This window comes from Bombyx mandarina, chromosome 23 (genome assembly GCF_030267445.1).
Source record: "Bombyx mandarina strain Sakado chromosome 23, ASM3026744v2".
In the NCBI taxonomy this organism is placed as follows: Eukaryota; Metazoa; Arthropoda; class Insecta; order Lepidoptera; family Bombycidae; genus Bombyx; species Bombyx mandarina.
Window position 1 is genome coordinate 10,958,724 of NC_143229.1, and position 26,148 is coordinate 10,984,871.

The 26,148-nt window shown below is 37.2% G+C and overlaps 1 protein-coding gene and 2 long non-coding RNA genes across 3 annotated transcripts in view; 2 read left to right on the forward strand and 1 right to left on the reverse strand.

Moving 5' to 3' along the window:
• Positions 1 to 26,148, forward strand: part of LOC149500181 (uncharacterized) — a 574,180-nt gene that overhangs the window by 139,377 nt on the left and 408,655 nt on the right. The gene's annotated exons all lie outside the window — the stretch shown is intronic.
• LOC114249072 (Kv channel-interacting protein 4) overlaps positions 1 to 26,148 on the forward strand; it is a 147,075-nt gene that overhangs the window by 54,302 nt on the left and 66,625 nt on the right. The window lies entirely within an intron of this gene.
• On the reverse strand, positions 9,168 to 12,059 carry LOC149500182 (uncharacterized). The gene is made up of 2 exons (XR_016325213.1): positions 11,938 to 12,059; positions 9,168 to 9,400 (listed from the first exon to the last, which is right to left on the reverse strand). It is a non-coding gene; the product is annotated as an uncharacterized LOC149500182 (long non-coding RNA).

Consider the following 26,148-nt stretch of genomic DNA (forward strand, 5'->3'; position numbering starts at 1 on the left):
TACATTATTTGAATGGGGTAAATTTAATTGAAGTTCAATTAAAAAAAACGTACTGTTGATGCTAATACCAAATAAAACGCATCTTTTATTGCGTAGATAAATGTCGCAAATTAAGTGAAATGTCGCTTAATCCAAAGAGTCTTTCACCTCAGTATATATCACGGGGCCACTTTCTCTTATCGGTACATCAATAATACTTAATCTCAATAATCACCGGTTCTCAAACTTGAAATAATAACGTGTCAAGTGAATTATAATTAAATAAAACTTCTAATGTTAAGTTATAGAACTTAATTAACTTTCCGCTTAATGTGAATGTCGTTTTAATTAAGTTTAATACCATTAAGCGTTGCGCAAGCCGATATTTTTGTAAGCTGTGTGAGAACTGTAATTAAAGTTTTAATGAGCTGCTGCTGTAAAGTTTGAAAACAAATATTTTATTTTAACGGAGCCATCTTCAAACGATGTAGTAATTAAAAATGTTATTGAATATTGATATCTTTATGATGCTCGAAAAAATCGCTTTCAAAATCATTTTGATTATAACTACTACTATACTACAACAATCAATGTTAGGAAGGCAAATGTGTTTCTGTTGATTTGTCTTTCTTTTACGAAGCGAAGAAGCCAACCTTATTTTTTCAAAGAACAATCTAGAATTTGGACCCTCCTAGTCATTGAAGAGACTTTGTTTTTTTTCTGTTTTAGTACCGGATTTTTTACAAATAGATCTGCTCACGATCAATGATACGATGTGTATTTATTTTTGTTATAGAGGAAAAGGTAGATCTAAGAAAAAATGGATGGATTGGAAATGGAAGGCGATATGTGTGAGAGGGGAGTGAGCGAAGAAATTATATATGATAGAGGAGTATGGAAGGAGAAAACATGTTGCGCCGACCCCAGGTGACTGGGAGAAGGGCAGGGAAATGATTATGATTTATTATTGTTATGAATTTATCGGATGACATGTACAATGAAGTTTATAAATACAACACAACTAAAATGTAACGTGAATGGTCGTACTAAGCCTCGTGTGGTCTCGCAGCATATACTACCAGGAGTTGCGTAAAGTTGCAGCTTTCATTGCACTGCAAAGTTTACTGGTGGTAGGACCTGGCGTGAGTCCGCACGGGTAGGTACCACCACCCCGCCTATTTCTGCCGTGAAGCAGTAATGCGTTTCGGTTTGAAGGGTGGGGCAGCCGTTGTAGCTATACTGAGACCTTAGAACTCATATCTCAGGGTGCGTGGCGGTTTTTGCGTTGTAGATGTCTATGGGCTCTAGTAACCACTTAACACCAGGTAGGCTGTAAACACGTTCACCTACCTAAGCAATAAAAAATAAAAAAATGTGTTATTGTGACCACTCAATACAAGCTCTGGATGCCGTGAAAAATAAATTAATCTACAACAAAATAATAAGTTTACATTAAAATTAATTACATCAACTCCGGACAACAAGTCAAGCGTTTATAATGGACTAAGATATCTGTTTATAACAGAATCATTCGTGAGTTTGTGAATCCAGTACGGCGCCAGCATTCTCAGAGCTGGCTGCACCCGACCGAATCATTTCTCAAGATCACCAACTTCCCTCTTAAACATCAAACGAAAGTTTTCAATCTAACGACCGTATTCTGAATATCGCACGTACTAAATGAAAGCGATGCGATTAAAGTATAAAATGGTATTTATTTTCGCGGTATAATTGGGGGGAAATATAGAGATATTAAAATTAAATTTGCCACATTCTGTAAATAAGCCTGCTAATATGGGTGGATGAGGTCACGGCCCGCCTAGTGATAAGTGGTCACCGGAACCCATAGACAACAACAAAGTAAATTCCGCTACCCACCTTGAAACATGAGTTCTAAGTCTCAGCTTTCAATACAATAGCTACAATGGCAGAATAGGCAAGGTGATGGCATCTATCCGTGCGAACTCGCAAAAAACCTCTTACCACCAATAAAAACACGTAATACAGACACAGCGTTTAAAAGAAATGATCAAATCTTCAAAAAGGGTACTCCACTTGAGCAAACTATAATTTAAAAGTTACCAAGACAACTTCGGGGTCATAGTGCCAGCGCAGTATTAGTAGTACCAGCGGAGCCTATAGATATCACAACTTCAATGCCGCCGCTCCGCTTGAGACATGAGGTCGAAATCACAATTGTATTGTATAACGGCTGTCATACCTTTCAAATAGCAACGCTGTGCTGATTCGTTCCAGAAATGGGTGGGACGGTGGTGTCTACCCGTTTGGTCTACAATGTGTCCTATCACCAGCAAATGCCAACGTTACATTGGTAATATACGATTCCCAGGCGCTAGACCTCATAGCACTATGAATGGAATTAGCTGGTGATTAGAGCCCGGCCCAGAAATGGGAGCTGAACCTCATGCGAGGTTGGTATTATACTTTATAAAATGCAAGTTTTAACTGCACCCTTTCCTTGATAGTAATAATAATATCTATACTTCTATACTAATACTAATATACTAATTAATATTATAAAGAGGAAAGATTTGTTTGTTTGTTTGTTTCGAATAGGCTCCGAAACTACTGGACCGATTTGAAAAATTATTTTTCCATTAGAAGCCGACATTGTTCCTGATGAACATAGGCTAAATTTTTTTTTTTTTTAATTTTTTTTTTTTGGTTTCATGTGTGTTTTAATGTTTCCGAAGCGAAGCGAGGGCGGGTCGCTAGTCATTAAATAATTCCATAGGCAACTTCTTTGGCAAGATTGTTTGCTGTTACAGCAAAATTTCATGCATATAAAAAAAAAAATGTAAATTATAACTCACCAGAAAATGTGAAGACTTCAAAATTTATTTGAATTCGAGGCAGTTTCATAATAAAACCGGACAGCCCATTGAGTTTACGCTTCATTAATATCTGTAGCGCCGTAAAATAAACCCTTCCTGAAATTTTTAGACCCAGGCCAAATAGGAGTGATCGTTGGTCAATCCTTAAAATTAAATTAGTGAAGACCGTAGTGATACTTAAAATTAGTGACAAAAGGGGCAAAACAAATATTCGTAAAATGTTTAGGACCAGTACTAGACTAGAGTAAATTCTGCATTCAAAGTTTTACTATGAAAGGAGTCGAAATCATCGAAAGTAGTCATCGTTCTCCTCGAACCCGTCACTTGCGACGAAGGGCTCGGCGAGTAAACTAACCCACAGACCAACCCCACTGAGTTTCTCGCCGGATCTTCACAGTGGGTCGCGTTTCCGATCCGGTGATAGATTCTGCGAAGCACGACTCTTGCTAGGGTTCGTGTTAGCAACAACGTCAGGTTTGAGCCCCGTAAGCTCACCTACTCACCTGGTGACGCTGATATGGTCTGTCGAGACCATCAGCTTAGGGAGAAATAAAAAAAAATGTAGCCATCAAACTGCTGACCGAGAATGCTGATATAAATGAAGGTCGACGTTATATCTGCAACGAAAAAACTACCCGACCACAATCCCTCTTTCAAGAGTAAAACCAAGTGTAGTTTGCAAGGCTGTAAGATTTATTCGTAGCAACATCCCACATCGCTTTCGTGAAAACAATTGGAACATAATGTAAAATAAAATAGGTTCAGAATAAGACGTTCAAGTTTTCGAAGCGAGAACTGATATCAGTGGTCCAACTTTCGCCATTCATCTTTAGCATGAAGTTCTCACAGTAATTGTCGACTAATGATCTGCATCGTGTGCTCGATATGTTTATTATATTCACGTACAGAATTTGTAACTGTGATTCTGGAGTACTTAATTTTCTCAAAGAATTGAAATCGTTTAGAATTTTTCAACGTTTGTTAGTTCGATATTTTGAAGTGAAATATCTTCCTTCCAAGTCAAATAACTTATACAAATATAATGCTGTTTGGTTAATAAAATCGTCACATTTTATACTCAGTTAAAAGAAGCCTCCGTGTAATGGTCTAATGGGTAGGCCCTTAGTGAACTAATATTCAGCGACTATTTCAAGCGATACCAATTATATTATGCATAAGAAGTACCTCGACCCGACCAGCTTTTTCCACGAATAAGTCATGCAGTCTATGGAGGAAACACGAAGAATAGCAGCTAATACAATAAAATTGAAACATTAACTTCTTGTCTCAATCGTGGTCGTATTAGTAATGGAACATCTAATTGGAAATAACTGTTAAATACTTTTGTCCTATCTAATTTAAATAAATGTAATAGGCTGGTGGTAGGACCTCTTGTGAGTCCGCGCGGGCAGCTACCACCACCCCGCCTATTTCTGCCGTGAAGCAGTAATGCGTTTCGGTTTGAAGGGTGGGGCAGCCGTTGTAATTATACTGAGACCTTAGAGCTTATATCTCAAGGTGGGTGGCGCATACGTTGTAGATGTCTATGGGCTCCATAAACCACTTAACACCCGGTGGGCAGTGAGCTCGTCCACCCATCAAAGCAATAAAAAAAAGACACTGAATAATCAAATATTTTTTGAATGCTTCCAATTGTTAAAGGCTAATTCTTCAATATTCAATTCCGAAACTTCAATCATAAATTTACGTAATGACCAATAAGATTACAACCTCTATACATCCGCACATCAATTCTGCCCAAGAATTCATTAATCGAGTATCCGTTAAACATTAGACATCCTATTATATGATTTTTTAGTATTATATATGTAGATTGAAGTTTGCAGAAGATTGCACCTATGTAAATTTATAGCCCATTTCCTCTAACGAATAGTTTTTATGGAAGTTTCAATCTTATTATCATATATATTAGTTTGTTTCGTCTGAAATGCATGCATTTATTGTTGAAACGATATACGATGAAGTTGTAAATCTTATGGCTTTGTGTTGATAGGTCAAAGAGCTTAAACTCAAAATGAACGAACAATTCATTTTAAGTTTCAATTCATTTCATTTAATTCAATTCTATTTAACCGCATCTGTGACTTAATCAACTTATTATTCAAACAATTTGTCTACACAATCTTTGTTAATTTAACGAATCGGTCTCAATAGCGATGATACCAAATATCACAAAAGATTTCCAAGGCGCTCGTTTTCATTTTCGACTTGTTATAGCCATATTTTCCATCTCATAAAATAATGGAATTTCTCGCACTGAATTCAGATATTATCCGAGACATTCCGGCGGTCCTTTGACGGGGCCTACGACACCGGCTGGCGGTACTACACTCTTATAATAAGATTTTACATGCAACTTTACCTTGAAAAGAACAATTTTTTTACATATTATTTTTGTTTTTCTTACTGTTGATAGAAAAAAGAACTCCTGAAGAATGTTGATACATTCATACTCATTGCTATGTCAAGCCACGTAGCCGGACGGATTTCAATAGGTAATCCATTCTACAATCGGATAGAGAGAGGTGAGAGTAGAAGAATTATAGGACACATTGAGTTTGTATTGAGGAAACGTGAATATTTTATTTAGTGACGAATGCTGTGACCAGACTGTGAGTCGAGATAAAAACTATTTTAAGAGATCGCGTCACCTTTAATTAATAGAGGCGTAGACAACTTGGAACATCTGATGGTCACTGGAAAAGTAGAAGGAAAACATCCTAGAGGCCGGAGCCCCAAACGTTGGTCCGACCAGATCTCCGAGCAAACCAGCGGACCACTTAGCGCTGCACTACACCAGGCAACTGACCGGAACCGATGAAGGCTGGCAGTCGACAAGCTGAAACGGAGTCACGATCCTCGGCAACGTGGGAGCGATGGAGAAGAAGAAAGAAGAGAAAAAATAAAATATTCACTCCCAGAAAATTGCACTATTAGTTATAGCCGAAATTCGCGATGTGATCGCAAATCGTATAAACAGAGAATGCATAAATTCCAAAGACGATACAACCTTTTTAATTGTTCTTCTGCTGCATGAGGATAGCTCGTATCTGAGAAATTCAAGAACCGCGGAAGACAAGCATCAAAAGTTAATTAATATTACATTTATGGTCAAATCTCCAGCTCTAGTTATCACCGCATTATTTACAACAATTTGAGTACTTTTTTGTGATATCCAGTAATACTTTGAACTATATTAATAGTAAAATTAGCTTTGATTGTGTCTGTGACTCCCGAACACCGAAGAATAAGCAACAAAAGTTGGGAAAAAGGGATGAAAAGATAAGATACTTTATTCTCTTAAGATTATGAAGAAGGCCGTACGTCCAACAATTAGATATGTAACATTTGCGTTTGCTCATCCATTTTTATAGGACACGTAAGAAACGTGCCACACGAATAGCAACGAATAGCCCCACTCATCTATTTTTATTATCGTATACAATATTAATGAAACAGGAAAAACGCGTCGCCTTATAAATAAGATTGAATTGACACTCCCGCATTATGTCCAGGTACTGTCCAGGTACCAGGAATTATTGTTTGTAATAAACCTCACACCGTAGCTGTTTTTGTCTTAATGAAGTTTTCACAGAGATTCATTCCTAAATCTTTTAATAGACATTGATGTAAGTTTTAGTTCAACTTTGATTTATTTTAACTAAGTTACCAATACCCACTTTAAATTGATTGATTTTAGCATGTACGCTTTTGCCTTATGCCTTTCCGTGGCAGGTCGGTTAGAACAGGTTCCTCTTGGACAACTACGTACTAAAAAAAATATATCTCTAAAATATTTTTTTTTCTTATTATAGTATGTATGAAAGATAGATCTTTTGATTCATTATTAAGAATTTTCATAAAATTATAAGATAAATTTATTTATCTAGTTTTCGAAGTAGTTACTGGTGGTAGGACCTTTTGTAAGTCCACACGGGTAGGTACCACCACCCTGCCTGTTTTTGCCGTGAAGCAGTAATGCGTTTCGATTTGAAGGGTGGGGCAGCCGTTGTAACTCTACTGAGACCTTAGAACTCATACCTCAAGGTGGGTGGCGCATTTACGGTGTTGGTGTCTATGGACTCCTGTAACCACTTAACACCAAGTGGGCTGTGAGCTCGTCCATCCACCTAAGCAATTAAAAAAAAAGATTCACATACTTACTTTTTTTTCTACCTATGCTAATAATAAATAGCCTTGAGACGCTATTTCAGCTTCACCTTGACGTATAGCTCACGTCACGTGAGCTCACAGGGCTCAAACCGGGAGTGTTGCTAACACTGGCCTAGCAAGAGCAGTACTTCACAGAATCTACCACCTGATCGGAAACACGACCCTGAAAAGATCCGGCGAAAAACTCAGTGGACTGTGTCTATGGGTTAATTTACTTATCGAGTCCTTCGTCGCAAGCGACTGTTTCGGCGAGGACGGAGACCGGTACTTGGGGTACCTAAAAGCACCGTTAATTGATCAGGAGACTACATGTTATGGTTTACATATGAAGTATTACCAACGCTTTATAAAATTTTGGCATTTTTTTATTAATATAAAATCGGTTATTTCAAATTCACTAATTAAATTATGATTTAAAATAGCACTGAATCGTCTTCATCAGCCCACAGACGTCCACTGCTTCACATGTGTCTCTCCGAAACCACACCAATGATCCCAGTCTTCGCCTACCCCTCATCCATACTTTGCCGGATTATAATATTCTAAATTTAACGTTATATCTTTACGTTAAGAAGAATAAAATTGTATAACCATTATGATGCCAAGCTTTTTTTTTTATTGCCTAGATGGAGTGGACGAGCTCACAGCCCACCTGGTGTTAAGTGGTTACTAGAGCCCATAGACATCCACAACGTAAATGCGCCACTTACCTTGAGATATAAGTTCTAAGATCTCAGTATAGTTACAACGGCTGCCCCACCCTTCAAACCGAAACGCATTACTGCTTCACGGCAGAAATAGGCAGGATGGTGGTACCTACCCGAGCGGACACACACACTGGACGAGCCTATACATACAGTACATATGAATGGATGTGAGTGATGTGAGTCAACTCATGGATTATGAACGCAACATTCGAAATCCTAATTTACAAATGCCTTTGAACCAAGACCGCGCTGCTAGTAAATTATCCCCTACGGTTAACGCCTCACAAAAGCTTCTCTACGTTGTTCGAATTGCAGAAGCTCCCTCCTCGTACGACCGCTAAAAAATGTTTTCAAACTATATAAGTGAATTACTTTCGTAAGTAGAAGGGGTGTGTAATAATGTGATAGATTTTTATTGAATGTTGTAGCGTACAACTCGATTGCTACACGCAGGGTCCTGAAACTGCGATACTTTGAGACAAAAAAAAATTGTATGGAAATTAGCGACATCTTGTAGCGGATGCCCCGAAACTTATATATTGTTAAAGTTAAAGAAAATAAAAATAAAAAAATCATACAAGTCTTTATTTGTTATAGACAAAATTTTATCAATTTGTGGTTTCTGAAAATTAACAAAATTCTACGTTAAAAATAAAATATGGGATAGATAATATATTACTGCTGTCTACAGGAGCAATGAGAAACTAATCGAAGTGAAGCCATCTAGTGGTCGACGCCCGTAAACATTTTTGTTGAGAGCTTGAGTTGCTTATCAATAACTAATTTATGTGTATTATCTATGGCTACACGTGTGAAAATCTACTAGCGCCGCTCTTGCATTTCTAAATACACAATCGCTGTTGTTCTCAATATGATGACGTATTATTTACTGCCCGTGCCGCAGGACTCTGGTATGCCTTTGACACCTTTAACACTATGCAAATTATGAAAACACATATTAGTATCATGAGTATTAAATGTATATTTTGGCACACTGCCCAACACATAACTTTTTTAACGTATTTATAACAGATTAGAGGCAAAAAGTAAGGTTTTTTTTATAATACAAATTAACACGTTCGCTGCGGCAAGTAAAATCTTAAACCTTTGTCTGGTGCGGCGGCGGGCCAAATTGTGCCCCCAATGATTTTTCCGCCAGTGCGTGGTAGGTCTTTTTCGACACGTCAGCACAAGGTTAGATTTAATTGCTATAACTTTGCGAAAACATAATGTAGGTGAACAGTTTTTGGACTGTTGGAAAAACCTTGAACCCAACTTCTTTAGATTTGATTCGCCCCGGGATCTGCCGAACAGAAAATGAGAAATAAACCAGGGAAAGTGGCGGGTCTATATCGACCAGAACCGCACTAGAAAGTATTTTTAGTAGTGATGGGAAAGACAAAAATAAGAGGATATCGAAAATAAAACAGAATTAAAGTAAAGAAATAAAAATTGTTTATTTAATTATTTATTAATGGCTGTCTTTAAAACATTTCGCACAAAGATTTTGCTTGCACATTCTGCAGTATGTTTTAAATTTTTTTACTTTCCTTTTCACCTCGGAACTCTTCATGGTTTCCCGCAGTTTTTCATAGCACCCTACACAATTTCGCCGTTTACCGCTCATCTCAAGGATATGATCGGCCGTAGGTGTTACTTGATTTCCTGAAATGATTTTTTAAATTCTGTGATTCATTTACCTTATGAATTTGACTACAGGGCTCTCTGTGTATTAAATAGATTCTCAAATAAAATGAAAAAGTTAACATAGATCTTGAAATAGTCAAACAAACACATAAAAAAGTTACATGAATTTTTTTCAAATAGTCGTAACTTTTTACTGACAGCTTATTTTTTTTTTGTTTCATAATGAAAGTTGCTCTCTACTTAGTGGGCTATAAGTCAACATAGGGCTCGTTTGTAGTGGACATTTGGACCACTTATGGTCACTCTTATGGATGATTGTTGCTCTGTCACACAAAAACTACTGCACAGATTTAGATGAAACATTCATGTCAAAGTAAAAATTTAAATTTAACAGATGCTCAGCTTTTACCTTAACACTAAAAGCAAAAAACACACTTAAATTAAGACCTACCGGTATTAGTTTCATTTAAAGACGAGACTGGTTTGAGAATATGAAATTTTCTTCCAGTGGGGCTACTGTAAATATGCTCTGTTGACAAAAAAAAAAGTTTATTGTAATTTACTGCCATATTTATTGTGACTTACTCAGCGAGAGTACCTAAACTTACACATGATTCGATGCCAGCGCACGGCAACCCACTGAATTCCTCCGCTTCTATTTTGATAATTGTTTTTTATTGAATAGGGTAGGTATACTTTGAGTAGATTAAAGTCACAAAAAAGAAGTTTTTATTATGTAAGTATACCTAAACAATTTTGAGTAGGCCCCAAACAATCTATTTTATTAATTTCGTAAAGCGTGATGCGTGCCGGGTTAGGTATACCTACGTGTAGGTATGATTAGGTTTACTTGTATTAGTTTAAGAACTTAGTTATTAAGGTTAAATAAAAATGGTTCATTATTTTTGGGCTTTTCAATATTCTTAAAAGTCATTTTATTGGCTAAAAATAACAAAAATAACTTGAGGTGATTATGCATGCAAATACGCGATATCTAGTGATAGCGTGAAAGTATTCTTTAAAAACTTAATTTATAAATAATCGACCGTACATTTTCTAATATAATTGTAATTCGCGGATATCGCACCGTCTCTATCGGTGGCGCAGCGAGCTTCGTGCTCGGGGCGTGGCGCGTCTCCCCGAAAGTGAGCTGCGGGCGCGGAAGGCCCATTCTCGGCGGTCCATGCTCGAGTCGTGGTCGAGGCGATTGGCCAACCCCACGTGGGGGCTACGGACCGTCGAGGCGGTTTACCCGATCTTTGATGACTGGGTGAATCGTGGCGAAGGACGTCTCACCTTTCGTCTGGTGCAGGTGCTGACCGGGCACGGATGCTTCGGGAAGTACCTGCGCCGGATAGGGGCTGAGCCGACGACGAGGTGTCACCATTGTGGACACGACCTGGACACGGCGGAGCATACGCTCGCTGTCTGCCCCGCTTGGGAGGTGCAGCGCCGTGTCCTGGTCGCAAAGATAGGACCTGACTTGTCGCTGCCTGGCGTCGTGGCGTCGATGCTTGGCAGCGATGAGTCATGGAAGGCTATGCTCGACTTCTGCGAGTGCACCATCTCGCAGAAGGAGGCGGCGGGGCGAGTGAGGGAAAGCTCTCCTCACTACGCAGAAACCCGCCGCCGCCGAGCAGGGGGTCGGGACCGGGGTCGTATCCGTGACCTGGCCCCCTAAGAGCTAGGGGTCCCACCCGTTTTGTGCGGGGAGGGACCCAGACGTGGGGTGGCGTGCTCTGCACGCTCACCCGCAATAGGAAGCCGGGTGATGGTAGACCGCGTTCCCCCGACCGCTCTGGGGGAAGGTGTAACGCGGCGCCATCAAAGCGGGCTCTCGGCCCGCTGAACGAGGGAACCGGTGGTCGTGTCACTGGCGGCCACCGGTCCGGCGTCCGTGGGACGGTGGGATGGATGTAATGTGCTCTGCGTCAACCCTGTCCCGCCGTTTCAATAGCCCCGACTGGGCTCCGGCCCGGTCCGAGGTAGGGCGCCGGTTGTGAGCGGCAGGAGTTTTTAGTGAGGTTCAACTCCCACATACCCCACCTGCCGCGCGGGTGGGGATCCGGCGATTTTCTCCTGTGGAAAAAAAAAAAATATATATATAATTGTAATAATATATTATACTGTAATAGTATGTTTAAATAGCAAACAAAACTCACCACTTATGCTTGGTTTTTTTTTTCTTGAAGGAAAATATCTCCTGACTGCTGTCACTATCACTATCTGCACCGCAAATTAATTTATTTTCCAAAATATTTATCTTTCTTTTGTTGCCTGACATCGTGCCTTTAATTTTAAGGAATAAAAAAAACGTGACGTACGTCAGTTCCGATAGCTTGCCCAACACTAACTGGCGAGGCGGGCGCTCTGTGCGGTATCGGGCCGCCAACAGCCTGTTGGGACGGCGGGCCACAATAGGCCTCCTCCCGCACCGAGTTGATATTTTTTACCGTCAGTGCGTGATAGGCCGATAAAGGCCTGCCGTGATGTTTTTATAGGGAACACCTATACTTTTGACCACAATCTCAAATATATATTTGTCTTTGTCGTACCTTTACAAACACCTGAGATAATCGTTCCGCACCAGCGAGAGGGACATAGTTTTCTTCGTCCGCACCAGGTGAAATTCCGCGGCAGGCTGATTTGGGCCTGTTCCGCAGTGAACGTGTTAAATAGTTCGAAAACAAGTTACTTTTAGACAACTAGTATTGTACACTATACCACTATATTATATATTTTGTCTTTATGCTGGATCAACACGTCTTAATTTAATTTAATAATTCAAAGCCTTGTAATGGTGATTCAAGTCAAGAAATATTTGGAAACGCAATTATTAAAGAAACTGTTGAAAATATAATACTACGAACGGATTGTGGAGAAGAAAAAGCCGCAGTTTGAGCAGGTAGCACTTACCTCTATCGCCTGATTAATAGCAGGAATACCTTTTTCACAATGTCACTGCCGCTTTGAGATATTATTTCGAATTCTCAGTTTTAAATATAAAAAAGGGTGCCCCAAACTTCAAAGCGTCATACATGACTGTTTCGCTGTAAAAATACTACTACATATTATAAGTAACGGCAAACCTCCACGAGTAATATCACAAAAGATTCTTATTTCCGGTCATTGCCCTTCACTGTGTAATTTACACTAGACGATGATCGAGCTTTGCTCAGTTTTTTTTTTGATAACGCCATCTTGTTGTGTTTTTATACGGTTAGTTAACCTCAATTAAGGAAAATAGTATTATTATTCGCCAATAGATGTCGGGAAGAGTTGATTATTGAAAACACGAACAAAACAACATTTTCTTAAAATAAATCGTAGCTAGATCAATTTATCGCCCCCGAAATCCCCTGTATAATAAATTTTATGAAACTCATTGGAGCCGTTTCCGAGATTCAGATTATATATATATATATATATTAATATACAAGAATTGCTCGTTTAAAGGTATAAGATATTATATTAAAACGTGCAGCAAAAACTTTGGACCCCTTTTTACGAAAATTGCGCGAACGAAGGAGTATGAAATTTCCCACACTTATAGAGAATATAGGGAAGGAATGCAAAATGCAATTTTTTTTTACTTATGCGTAAAAAATACATGTAAATCAATAAAAATAACATTATACACACACAGACACACACACACACACACGCATATATACTCTTATGTTTATTGTTAAAGTCTGTGGTCAAATTGAGAATAGATTAATGTTGTTTGTTTTTAAAATTATTTATCTATAGTGTTGCTTTGGCGAAATCTGTGATTATAGAAGTAAAATCTTTGACAATAGAACCACAATAAAGTTCAAACTTATAATTATAGTCGAATTACAACTACTGGGCGGCCACTTGTATAGTTAAATCTACAAACAAGAACGCTATAGGTCAATTCTAGTAGCTCCACCAATAAAGCCGAGCACACACTAGTATGTTTTATTCAGGAGACTGCGAGTGTTGCACCGACAAAGCTGGCAAGTCTGTAGTTTAACTCAGCTTGTAGAACGGGGGCACTGTGTTTGGAATGTCAGCCTTGATTTTCGATTTACATGAAACAAATTGTGCATGAAACGTACATAACTAACAATCTTTCGATCTCTTTAAACCAACGAACTCTGATTTTTTAAAGTTTTATTTAATTTAAGTTAGTTTCGTAACTTTTACTCGATAAATCAAACAATGCTTTTACTGCCCAATATATCTAGTAATTTTTATTCGTTGTCGACTAATGAACAGACTTAAAAAATGTAAGACACATTAGACACATAAAGGTAGCAACGAAATACATTTTTTTTATGGCTTATTTGGGTGAACGAGCTCACAGCCCACCTGATGTTAAGTGGTTACTGGTGCTCATAAACATCTACAACGTAAATGCGCCACCCACCTCGAGATATAAGTTCTAAGATCTCAGTATAGTTACAACGGCTGCCCCACCCTTCAAACCTAAATGCAGTACTGCTTCACGGCAGAAATAGGCAGGGTGGTGGTACCTATCCGCGCGGACGCACAAAAGGCCTCCTCCTCGCATCGTTTTCCTCATTACTGAGGGTCGTGACTCCCCCGCTGCATCAGTTTCTCCTGTACGATTTCCCTCCATCTGCTGCGATCCTTAGCTTCATGAAGGGCATTGTGGAAGTTGATGTCCAGAGAAGATCGTATTTGGTCCGACTATCTCGTAGGACTGCGTCCTCTGGGACGTTTGCCATCTACCTTTCCTGTCACCATCAGCTGTTGAAGATTGTGACCCTCTTTACGAGCAATATGTCCGAAGAATTCCAGCACCCTACGGAGGCATATAGTGGAAAGTCTGGTTTTGACATGAAGCTCTCTCAGAATAGACAAGAGGCCTACTACCAATAAAAGTTAAATAAATCATCATTTAAAGTTGCAGCTTCATAAACAATTTTCATTCGATTTTTATTCGCTAAAAAAGTCCAGACATGGTTTTCGGGGAAAAAAAACCTTTGAATATTACGTTAGTGGAAGTAACACATAACTAACATACTTCATTCTACTTAACGAAAGTTGTATAGGAAATCACAGCTAATAAATAGTACTTACTTTAATACATAGTTTAGGTACAGACTCGAAAGGCATCGAACATAATTCTTCTGGTTCACTCTTGTCTGTGCGTGTTGTGTTCTATCGAAGCCATCGCAATATGTCAAGAACATGTTTTATCAGAATCGACGTACGTGTTCATTGTACAAAGAGGTCGTTTGGATAAAAAAAATCTACAAAACATTCCGATAGATCAAAGACATTTTACGAACAAATACTTATTGTTTCTTTACATTTATTTTAGTGTAGGTGAAGTGGTGTAAGTAAACGGTCATGGCTTCCAGAAGCCGAGAGCTATGTAGAAAGTATAGGTTCATAGGATACCCATGCAGATGGTTCCATGTTTCATAACATGGTTCTCGAATAACTTATTGTTAAATAAATAAATCAAAATAAAATATTACAGCTGCACAATTTCGTTTGAAGAATGACATGTATTGCTATCCGCACCCAGTGGTTTATCTCTTTTAAATCTAAGTTAGCCTTGCCGATAAGGGATTAATTTAGGCGTTCCCTAAATACATACCTTTTGTAACCACCTAATAATACAATAATACTTGAAGTCGTCGTGGCCTAAAGGATAAGACGTCCAGTGCATTCGTATCTAGCGATGCAACGGTGTTCGAATCCCGCAGGCGGGTACCAATTTTTCTAATGATATACGTAATTATCAAATGTTCACGATTTACTTCCACGGTGAAGGAATAACATCGTGCAATAAATATCAAACCCGCAAAATTATAATTTGCGTAATTACTGGTGGTAGGACCTCTTGTGAGTCCGCACGGGTAGGTACCACCGCCCTGTCTATTTTTGCCATGAAGCAGTAATGCGTTTCGGTTTGAAGGATGGGGCAGCCGTTGCAACTATACTGAAACCTTAGAACTTATATCTCAAGGTGGGTGGCGCATTTACGTCGTAGATATCTGTGGGCTCCAGTAACCACTTAACACCAAGTGAGCTCATCCATCTTTATAAGTAAAAAAAAAGGTGGACCTTAAACTCGTTGGTCCATCAAAAAAGTTGAAAATACGGAAATAATAAAAATCTGATCAGATAAAAAAATAATACTAATCCTTAACTCAAGTAAAGTTTTTTATTATACCGACAACTAGGAGCAAAGTTAGGTGACAGATATCCTTCTGGCCGAAGCGTCAGGCGACCGCTAATTTTAAATTGTAGTACATTGCGTGCAATCAGAAAATCTACGAATCACAGACATCGTAATGTCGAGAACGGGTCTCTGATACCCAGTATAAACTTTATAGAAAATTCCTCTTAAAGCGTACGAATGTGAACATAGCGTTAGAGAAAAGACTGAAATTGCGGACAGGAAACGTTTTGCGTCGGCCGAATGAATGTGGGAAATCGTGCTCACATGAATTATTGCTTTTCAGATATGATTTTTAATTTATAGCCTGAACTGTGAATATTTTAAAGTAAAACGTGATACGATTGTAATAAAACTGGGCTTTAGTGGTGTTAAGGTATATTGTGAATTCGCTCGGGTGAAGTTATTTCCTTTACACCGCCGAGATATTTTGCGAAGCGTACCTGTTTGGAGGACTTTTTATTGCAATATAATTTATACTTTAACCTCAGTCCGCGCGGGTAGGTACCACCGCCCTGCCTATTTCTGCCGTGAAGCAGTAATGCGTTTCGGTTTGAAGGGTAGGACAGCCGTTGTAACTATACTGAGATCTTAGTACTTATATCTCAAGGTGGATGGCGCATTTACGTTGTAGATGTCTATGGGCTCCAGTAACTACTTAACACCAGGTGGGCTATGAGCTCGTCCACCCATCTAAGCAATAAAAAAAAACTGCTGAAGGCTGTTACTTTTGCAGTGTGAATATACTATGATATAATAATTAACATGACGTCATCAGTGAGCTCGCCCATAGTACACAGCCCACTGAGTTTCCCGCCGGATCTTCTCAGTGGGTCGCGTTTCCGATCCGATGGTGGACTCTGCGAAGCACAGCTCTTGCTAGGGCCAGTCTTACCAACACTCCCGGTTTGAGCACCGTGAACTCACCTACACCTCAAGAAGAAGCTGAAATATCCTCTCAAGGCTCTCAGCATAGGTAGGAAAAAAGACTGAGCTCGCCTGATCAACCGCGCCAAATAAAAAGACTCTTTGTTAAAATCATTCACTAGAATAAAATTAGAAACACATAATTTAAAAACATTATTCAGATACCGGAGCCAACGGGCAATATCACTGCCCATCTTCACTTATACCATTTGTCCGATATATTACTGCAACCGAAAAGTCAATAATTTTGTAACAATAGAAAAACTAGGTAATAAAGGCCTTTCCAATCTAAAACCCGTGCTAATAAAAACCCTACCCTTTAATAGACTAGATCTATAGTTCATACTATGTAGTATTCATAATATGAAAATATCACTAAATATCATTATTTACTACTAGTGACCCGCCCTCGCTTCGCTTTGGAAACATTAAATTTTATTATGGATAGCTGAGTCCCGCGGTGCTACCCGCGGTTATTGTCGTGTCGCGGGTGACCCCGCGAGGCGAAGTTAGTCTAAAAGTTAAAAAGTCGGTCCAGCCGTTCCAGAGATTAGCCGGAACAAACAGGCAGACAGACAGACAAAAATTGTAAAAAATGATATTTTGGTGGATGTACCGTATATACCTATACCTATAGGTATATTCACATGCTTGTAGTAAAAAGCGGTTATTTCAATATTACAAACATACACTCCAATTTTATGTATATGTACAGATAGATAAACACAAGTTTAAAACGATCATTGAATTAATTACGTGTTGCTCATTAATTTTTCAGCTTATCTGTGTTTGAGATCTTATTCTTTGAACAAAACCATTCAAGGAACATATACATGAGTGCAATACAATAATAAATAATACAATATAACACAATAAGAATCATTATAATACACCGGTTTCTCGTAGGTTCATTTTACCGAATATTTGACACGGAATGTGAGTTGAATAAAAGAGGTAGCATTATTATTAGGAGCATACATTTGTGTGCAGTATACAGTAGCGAAATAAATTGCTTCCGCCGGTGTATGCAAATGCACGAGACCGTATTGTTTGAATATATGAAAGCTGCACATTTTCTTGTACTATTTTGATTTTAAAGGGAATGTGCTTTTAAGGGACTTTCACTGTGATTTATAGTTTATATTTACACGAATTTATTTTATATTGCGCGATTATAGCGAAGGGCCTCTGTAATTCTCCCCCAATGATGCAATTCATTGTGTTGGTTTTAACTTGCACGGTATGAACTCAGTTAGTGGCTCATTGCTCTTTTATCGTTCTTCTTGTCTGATCGATTTTCAGCTTCTTTTTTTTTTATTGCTTAGATGGATGGACGAGCTCACAGCCCATCTGGTGTTAAGTGGTTACTGGAGCCCATAGACATCCACAACGTAAATGCGCCACCCACCTCGAGATATAAGTTCTAAGGTCTCAGTATAGTTACAACGGCTACCCTACCCTTCGAACCGAAACGCATTACTGCTTCACGACGGAAATAGGCGGGGTGGTGGTACCCGTGCGGATTCACAAGAGGTCCTACCACCAGTGATTACGCAAATTATAATTTTGCGGGTTTGGTTTTTATTACACGATGTTATTCCTTCACCGTGGAAGTCAATCGTGAACATTTGTTGAGTACGTATTTCATTAGAAAAATTGGTACCCGCCTGCGGGATTCGAACACCGGTGCATCGTTACATACGAATGCACCGGACGTCTTATCCTTTAGGCCTCTTTTCTTATTTTGTCATGTTTCTTTTCTGTGTCTATGTTAAAGCATGTAAACATGAAAATATCCTATGTCATCTTTGCGGATTAATATATTTATTTCCAGAAGGAGAACATAATTTGAAATAGATTTTCCGAAGATTGAAATCATTAAAAAATATAACTGTTAATGTATGGTTTATAAAACTGTTTTAAAAGTCAAAAATTAATTTGGATTGTCATCTTTTAAATACAAACTGATCGAATATTTCAGAAATTGGTTTCAATACTGTTTATAAATAAAACATATTTTAACATGTTTACTACAATAAGTCTGCACAAAATAACGCCATCTAAAATACGTTTTCTGCTTTGGTGCTCAATTGTTTCTAAAGCAATTCATAAAGATATAACCCAGATATCCCGTTCCTAGAGTATAATAGGCAAAGAGAATGCCGAGAAAATTGTCGTGACCATTCAACTAATTGCCGGCAAAGCTTAAGTTTAACTTAGTTATCCACAAGTCGAGGCTAAGTGAGGATAACTTAAGACAGTTACTTGCAAGACTTGTAGGTGACTAAGTATTCTTCTCCGAATTGAACGATTTAAGGTTTTGTTTTGTTCAAACAGGTTCAAGGACGATTTCTTTTCTGTATTTGTGTAATAAAAGTCAAATTCATATAATTCGTGAACTTGCATAATTACTTTGTATTTAAGGCTTCTTTTTAAGCACCACCATCAACAAGCATATTTGTACAGCGAAGCAGTCATGTCAGTGGAACAGCCGTTACACCAATAACTAATTACTATTAACACTTTGACTTAAAAAATGAAAAGGTTTTTTTAATGCAAATATTTTAAGCTTCAATCCAAATGCTTTCACTCCGCCGTACGCTATCCTAAGTTTTCTGCTAAGCGCAAAAAAATTATGCAATAAAAATTTTGAAGCCATTCCAAGACAGCCGTATTTGGTGTTAAAAAAATTCAAGATAGTTGCGTAGCTAGACGCTTTGTAAAATAAAGAGCTGACCATGACATCATTGATTTTAATGTAGACAGACCACTAAGTAATTGAATGAGGCGATTCTAAATATAACATTAAATTCATGGTTAATGTCCAACTTACAAAGAAGATACTACTGCCTTCAACTAAGACCACTTATCAAACCTGAGGATGGATGTAGTTTGTGTCTTTACTAAAACATATATTACAGAATTGGTTTTAAGTATGTTTAAAACAATTTGAATATTGCTCTATGTAACTTTTCTAAATCCCCCTTAAAAACCAGAGCTTTGACTATAAACCCAAAATCAACGTCATTCACAAACGAAACAAAAAAAAACTAGTTATTAACCCATTCAACAAGGCGTTTAGTTATTTTTCTTAGAGTTAGAATGGAAAACGCCTCGAACCAGCTCGCAATGTGCCGACAAGGCATGTTAATTAAAATCCGTTCACGACTAAAGTTTGGTACGTCGTACCTCGCTAACGTAATTATAGCTCGAAATAATAAATGAAAGTCGACATGTCATAAGGAAATGTATGCTTTAATACCCTTCACTTAAAGGTCGAGTTTAAGTTACGAAGTTACGAATAGACTGTTACGACACTTGGTATCTATTGCAAATAATACTGAAATTGTCAAAAGTAGTCTAATAGTACCCGCCGTAGCGACATTGTTGTTTGATTCTCGATGAATCGCAAATCAGACTCTAAAAGCGACACTAAAATAACGGGAATTTGGCCAGGGAGTGAAATAAGATAGAAGAATTTTGAAGGTTCAACTTTCGTGTGTGAATCTACTTACTTTTTTTTTTTCATTTCTATTTCAAGCCACTACTCATTAAACTTTAAACATCTTATTAAAATTAAAGTCAAATTAAATTAAATTTAGTGGAAAATATACATAGTTTCTATTAATAAATTTAAAATCCATTAGACGAACAAAGTAATCGTCAGTTTTAATTAAATTAAGCTCCAGGAGCTACGGTGACTCGAATCATGAAACGTCTTTCCGACTTTACTTAATATCCTGGAATAACGTTTAATTTGAAATGTCAGCCATTATTATTAATTTGAAACTTTGTTGAAGTGAGGAAAACCGGCATCTAGAAACAAAGGAGCTGTGCTGTCATCAGTCTTAATTTGTTTCTAGCATTTTAATCACCTCACAATACTACTGTAATGTTAGCGCATACTGGTAAGCACCATGATCTCGCCTACTTCGGAGTAAAATCTATCTCTCAATCTATTCTTATCGAATAAAACTACCGCGGCGTGATTCAATTCATCTTGTCACAAAAAAAGTCTTGTAAATTTTTTCGCAAATTATTTACGTCAGCGAAGTAGAAAAATGAAACCCGCAAAAACTATAAATTAATAATAATCCTAATAAATATTATTAATAATAATTAGTATTAAAAACATTATTAATAAAATAATAATAATAATGCTTCTTATACGTTCGCAAAGGAAGACAAGACGATTCCATCTAAAATTGCTGTAAAAAACTCTTCCTCTGTGTTTTGAAGGATGCGATGCACAATGCGATTCTTGAAACCATCCACCTCAAATCTCAGGCCGCGGGGCGGTTATTATGTCATTCTTTATTTTCACGTGACACCCGGTGCGCATTTCTTCGAACGCCGTATAAAATTCATCTTATCACTTTAAACATTCTAATCCAAAGTCTGTAAGTTTATTATTGTGTGCTTTATTATTTTAAGAGGGCGTAATCGCACAGTTTAAAAAAAAATTTACCATTTTATTGTACGAAACGAAATTACTTTTACGTATTGCAAGTTGGCAGCAAGCTAAGTCTATAAAAAAACAATCTTCGTCTCTTTTATCTTATCCGTAGTTTTCATTGCTGTAGAGAAATTCTTGTATCTGATTTGTTGAATATACAAATACATAGTATATTTAACCGTCTTCCACAGTGCTACTAACCCCAAAACTTCAAAATATTAAAAGATCTGAAATCTTTTCATACGAGCTGTGCACGCTATGCTCAAGTACTAGTAACATAATAGGTCTCAAAGCGTAGAGAAACATAAAATAACATTGTAGACGTATTTCGAATAAAATCCACATCATTTTCTTGAATCATTTCACGGGTTTAGGTTTTTTAGAGCTTTTTTTTTAAATTGCGTTGTCAGGTGAATTCACGACCAATCATGTTAAAGGGTTACTAGAACCAACAGATATCACAACATTAATACTGCCATCCACCTTGTGACTTATAATCTAGTAATAATCATAAAGTACATAATTAGGCAAATTGTAATGTTTGCGGGTTTCATTTTTATTACATGACGTTATTCCTTCATCGTGGAAATCGTTAGTGAACGTATATTTATTGCGTATTTCATTAGAAAAATCTGGACCTGTTTATGGGATTTTAGCACCAGCATAATATATTCCGTACAGACCATCACTGGAGCGACCGTTTCTTCAGTGGAGACTGCCCACCTTCAATCGTTCGAAATGGACGACTGTCGACTGATAATACTATTCACATCGTTCGACAGGAATACACCAGGTGTCCTTATCCTTTAGACCACGATAACCTTTTCTGTGAATAGTATAAATGACATCAAAAGATCTTTAAATCTACTTTTTTTAGCTAAAGGTCGAGTGTTTCCGTAAAACAACACAAACATTGCTTTTGCGTTGCCATTGATGTTGGTACCGATATCTTATTCACCCTGAACAATGTAGATTACTTTTGCATTTTAGTATGCCGTTAAATACATGGTTAATCTGAACGGCTACGAATGTAATACGCTACGTAATTGCTACGAATGTGTTTAAATGTAATATCTAATTTTTTCCCCAGGTTCGTCCACCCATCTAAGCAATAAAAAAAAAAAAAAAAAAAAAAAAAAAAGGTAAGTCTAGAGATGTATATTATGATTCTTCGTAATACTTATTGTGCTATTAATTACTATTATTACTTATATAAAATGAAGGAACGAAAATATATGGCTTACGTAACCTTTTAATCTTATAAATTGGCTCTCTCGTGTGCCACGCGGGCTCGATATAATGCGTCAATAGACACACCTGGGTATAAGGTAACTTAATAAAGGCAAATCGAATAAAACGTTCCGCCTCATTTCTATAATACTATATAGCTCGACAAAATTTGATAGATACCCCGATAAAACACGTTACAGCGCGCAATTGAGCTTCTATTAATATTTGATAGTACCTGCTTACAATAGATTTGAGAAATATACTTTTTTTCGGTAAATCCGGTTTCTCGTTTAGGGCAAAGCACAGTCGTTACCTGAATGTTTTGAATGATGTCAGACTTAACATGAAAAAATTTAGATGGCAATTACTTACAGCTGTGAAATGATTTTATTATGTATTAGATCTTATGTTCCAAAGTTAGGGGGCCAACATTCGGAATGTGAACGCTCCAGTTTTTTTTAAATCGTAAATGGTTTAACAATTTCACGGCCAACCTGGTGTAAAATAATTACTTTAAAAAAACATGCCACTTCGACATAAAATTTCTCCCTGCGCTTAAGATCAACTACTGTTCACGCGAATACCTTCTCCACATCACTCCTCCAGAGCCTCACTGGAGTATTTGCTTCTACCAATAATTTCTTGAGCCCATAGTCTTCATTATAATAGGAATTCCGTCACCCATTTTAAGACATTACTTCCAAGTCTCAACTGTAAGCCCGTAAAGAGTTCTCAATATTTTTGCGTGAGAAGAGAGCGACTTAAAAAGACTTGGATAGACTTTGTGAAAGAGGATATACGAGAGAAGCGTGCGTGAAGATATTATGAGGTATAATAGACCTGAATGGAAAAAGAGAACAAGTTGCACTGATCCCGCATAGTGGGATAAGGACCTAAGGAAGAAGCTCTCGATATTTTTGCGCTGCTCCAAGAATCATGATAACAGATGAGAATCAGTTAAACAATAATACTTATTACGTTTAAAACCGAGAAAAGTTTATAACATTCGTAAACAAATGTTTTTCGATGGTAATTTTTCATTTACGAAAACCATTTTCTATATAGAAAATAAATAACTGTATGAGGACACCGGATCGCGCTAAGTGCTGTCCCGGCGGATTTCGACAACCCACAATCCAGGGGAACAAACCCTTTCAATAGTGATACGTATATCCAAGGTGTTTACACTTCATGATAAATCGTTGATCGTTTTTGTTTTTTGTTTTTTGTTTTACAACGAAAACACGTACCTATACTAGAATTTCATAAAAACAGTAATAGTGCCAATAAGCAAGCTTCGTATAGCTAAAAACTATTTTTTTTAATTCTTCCTATTCATGAGAAATATTTCGTAAATCGTATTTCGTTGACGCAAATGCGTACGTCAAAACTGTTTTATAAGAAAAGAACCTAAAAAATGTACATGTTCATTATTATACAGTTCATTTAAAAAAAATGTTTGACACTATTTACGAAAGGTAATATTTGTGTTCTTAAATCTACCCCAAATATGAATTCAGAATACTTATACGCAATGTAAACCAAACGGTTGATCATTACATATACTACATACCATGTATTTGACGCACACACGCATGCATACTATTTATTGTCAAACTTTTGTTCTTGACGTCTGTGGTCAAATTGAGAATAGATTAAATATTGTTTGTCTTTGTTAATATTTTTTATAGTGTAGTCTTGGCGAAATTTGTGATTATAGAAGTATAAAATACAATTATAATAGTGTACAAACTTACAATTCCAATTAGTTATATTCGAATTTCGACTACTGCGGGACCAGTAGTCTTCTTTAATCCGTCTCAAATAAATAAATAAACATCAATTGTGTTAATAAATTTGTTCAAACTGCACTCCGTGTACTCTAACAACGCTTGTAACTAAATCCAGAACATTTATTACTGGTGGTAAGACCTCTTGTGAGTCCGCACGGGTAGGTACCACCGCCCCGCCTATTTCTGCCGTGAAGCAATAATGCGTTTCGGTTTGAAGGGTGGGGCAGCCGTTGTAACTATACTGAGATCTTAGAACTTATATCTCAAGGTGTGTGGCGCATTTACGCTGTAGATGTCTATGGGCTCCAGTAACCACTTAACACCAGGTGGGCTGTGAGATCGTCCACACATCTAAGCAATAAAAAAAAAAAAAAAATTTCATATAATATATCTTGTGTATCGACTTTACTCTTAATACATACTAGTACATTAAACTCGGCAATCGCGACCGCTCATAATTTTTTTTAATCCGACAGACCCCATGGGCTTACGCTCAACCAGCTAAGCTGATAAAGCAGATACATGTAAAGGAAGTGGACTTCCTTTAACCTGAATTTATCCGCGCGTGCGTTGTTTGTAATGTAGTTTAAATTAATGTGGAATGTCAATAAAGCACCAGTGACAGAGATGACAAAAAAAAGTTGTGAAAGTAATTTCTATTTACAATCGTAAACTAATTTACTGTAAAATACAACTTCAAATGTAATTTCATTGTTTTTTAAAGGTTAGTGTAGTAGTACCAGTAATTCGGTATGTACATAATTGAAAAATATATGTAGATTAGACACTTTTTTACACAACAACATTTCTCAGTCGTATTTGAAATAACTAGAGGTCCCACAGTAGTCGAAACTCGACTGTAATTAATTGGAATTGTAAGTTTGTACACTATTATGATCACAAATTTCGCCAAGGCTACACTATCAAAAAATATTAATAAAGACAAACAATATTTAATCTATTCTCAATTTGACCACAGACGTCAAGAACAAAAGTTTGACAATAAATAGTATGCATGCGTGTGTGCGTCAAATACATGGTATGTAATGTGTGTAATGTTTTCTTTATTGATTTAATGTATCTTTTATGCATTATTTTAAAAAAATATTAGCATTGTGCACTTCTTCTCTATATTCTCTATAAGTGTGCAAAATTTCATACTCCTCCGTCCACGCAATTTTTGCAAAAAGGGATACAAAGTTTTTGCTTCACGTATTAATATATAGATAACCGCAAGTACATTGAGAAGATTATTGATTTTATATACCTGTACATATATTTATATGTATAGGTATATAAATATATAAGTTCACATTTTAAACTAATTACTTTTCGAAACTATTTACTCTCGAAGTTTCAGTATTCAGTGTCGGCCTGAATATTGAAATACGTGTAAACTGAAGCTTCCAGAAATACTCCTAACTTTCTACTGTTAGACAACTTGAAGCATTTTGCTCACGAATATTGCAAATTCCGTACAGTTTCTAGAATTTTCTATCACTGACATAAAATTGAATGTATATTATTACGTAGGTTTTAATTTTTTATTCTATCACGACAATTAATTTACATAAAAGAGATTCTTCAAAAAATTTACCGTTCAAAGTCTTGCCTTATAAAAATCCCCAACGTTAATATAAGTGAAAGTGATTGAGTGGTGGAGTGAGAGATGGTCCGGGAAGTGACCCTCGTCACTCCTGAAGGAAACAAACTTTAGTGCGCGTCATCGGTATTAGCTTAGCCTTTTAATTATACCAAGTAGAATGTCTTGTAAGAAAATAACATAATTATGGGGTTAATGACTTTAGTTCGCGCCTTGTTTTGTACACATACATGCATGTGTGTGACATTAGACCCACTTTTCTTCAACCCCGTACGGAGACATCAATACACGTCACTTCTTAGGTTGTTTAAATTATATTAAGCAATTTTTGCTGTGGTTTACTTTGTTAGTTCTTAACTTCTTGGTGGATATTAATAAAGGTTCTGTGATACATATATATATATGTTTTGTATAATATATATTATAATGTATGTATTCTTTCCAATACATAATTAACGAATCAACTGCTTATTAATATGTTATTATTAAATACAATTAAGACATCGACGCTCTGAATCGGAGTGAGCATCAGCATTCATGTTGTGCTATCTATGGGCTCCGAACACGTACCAC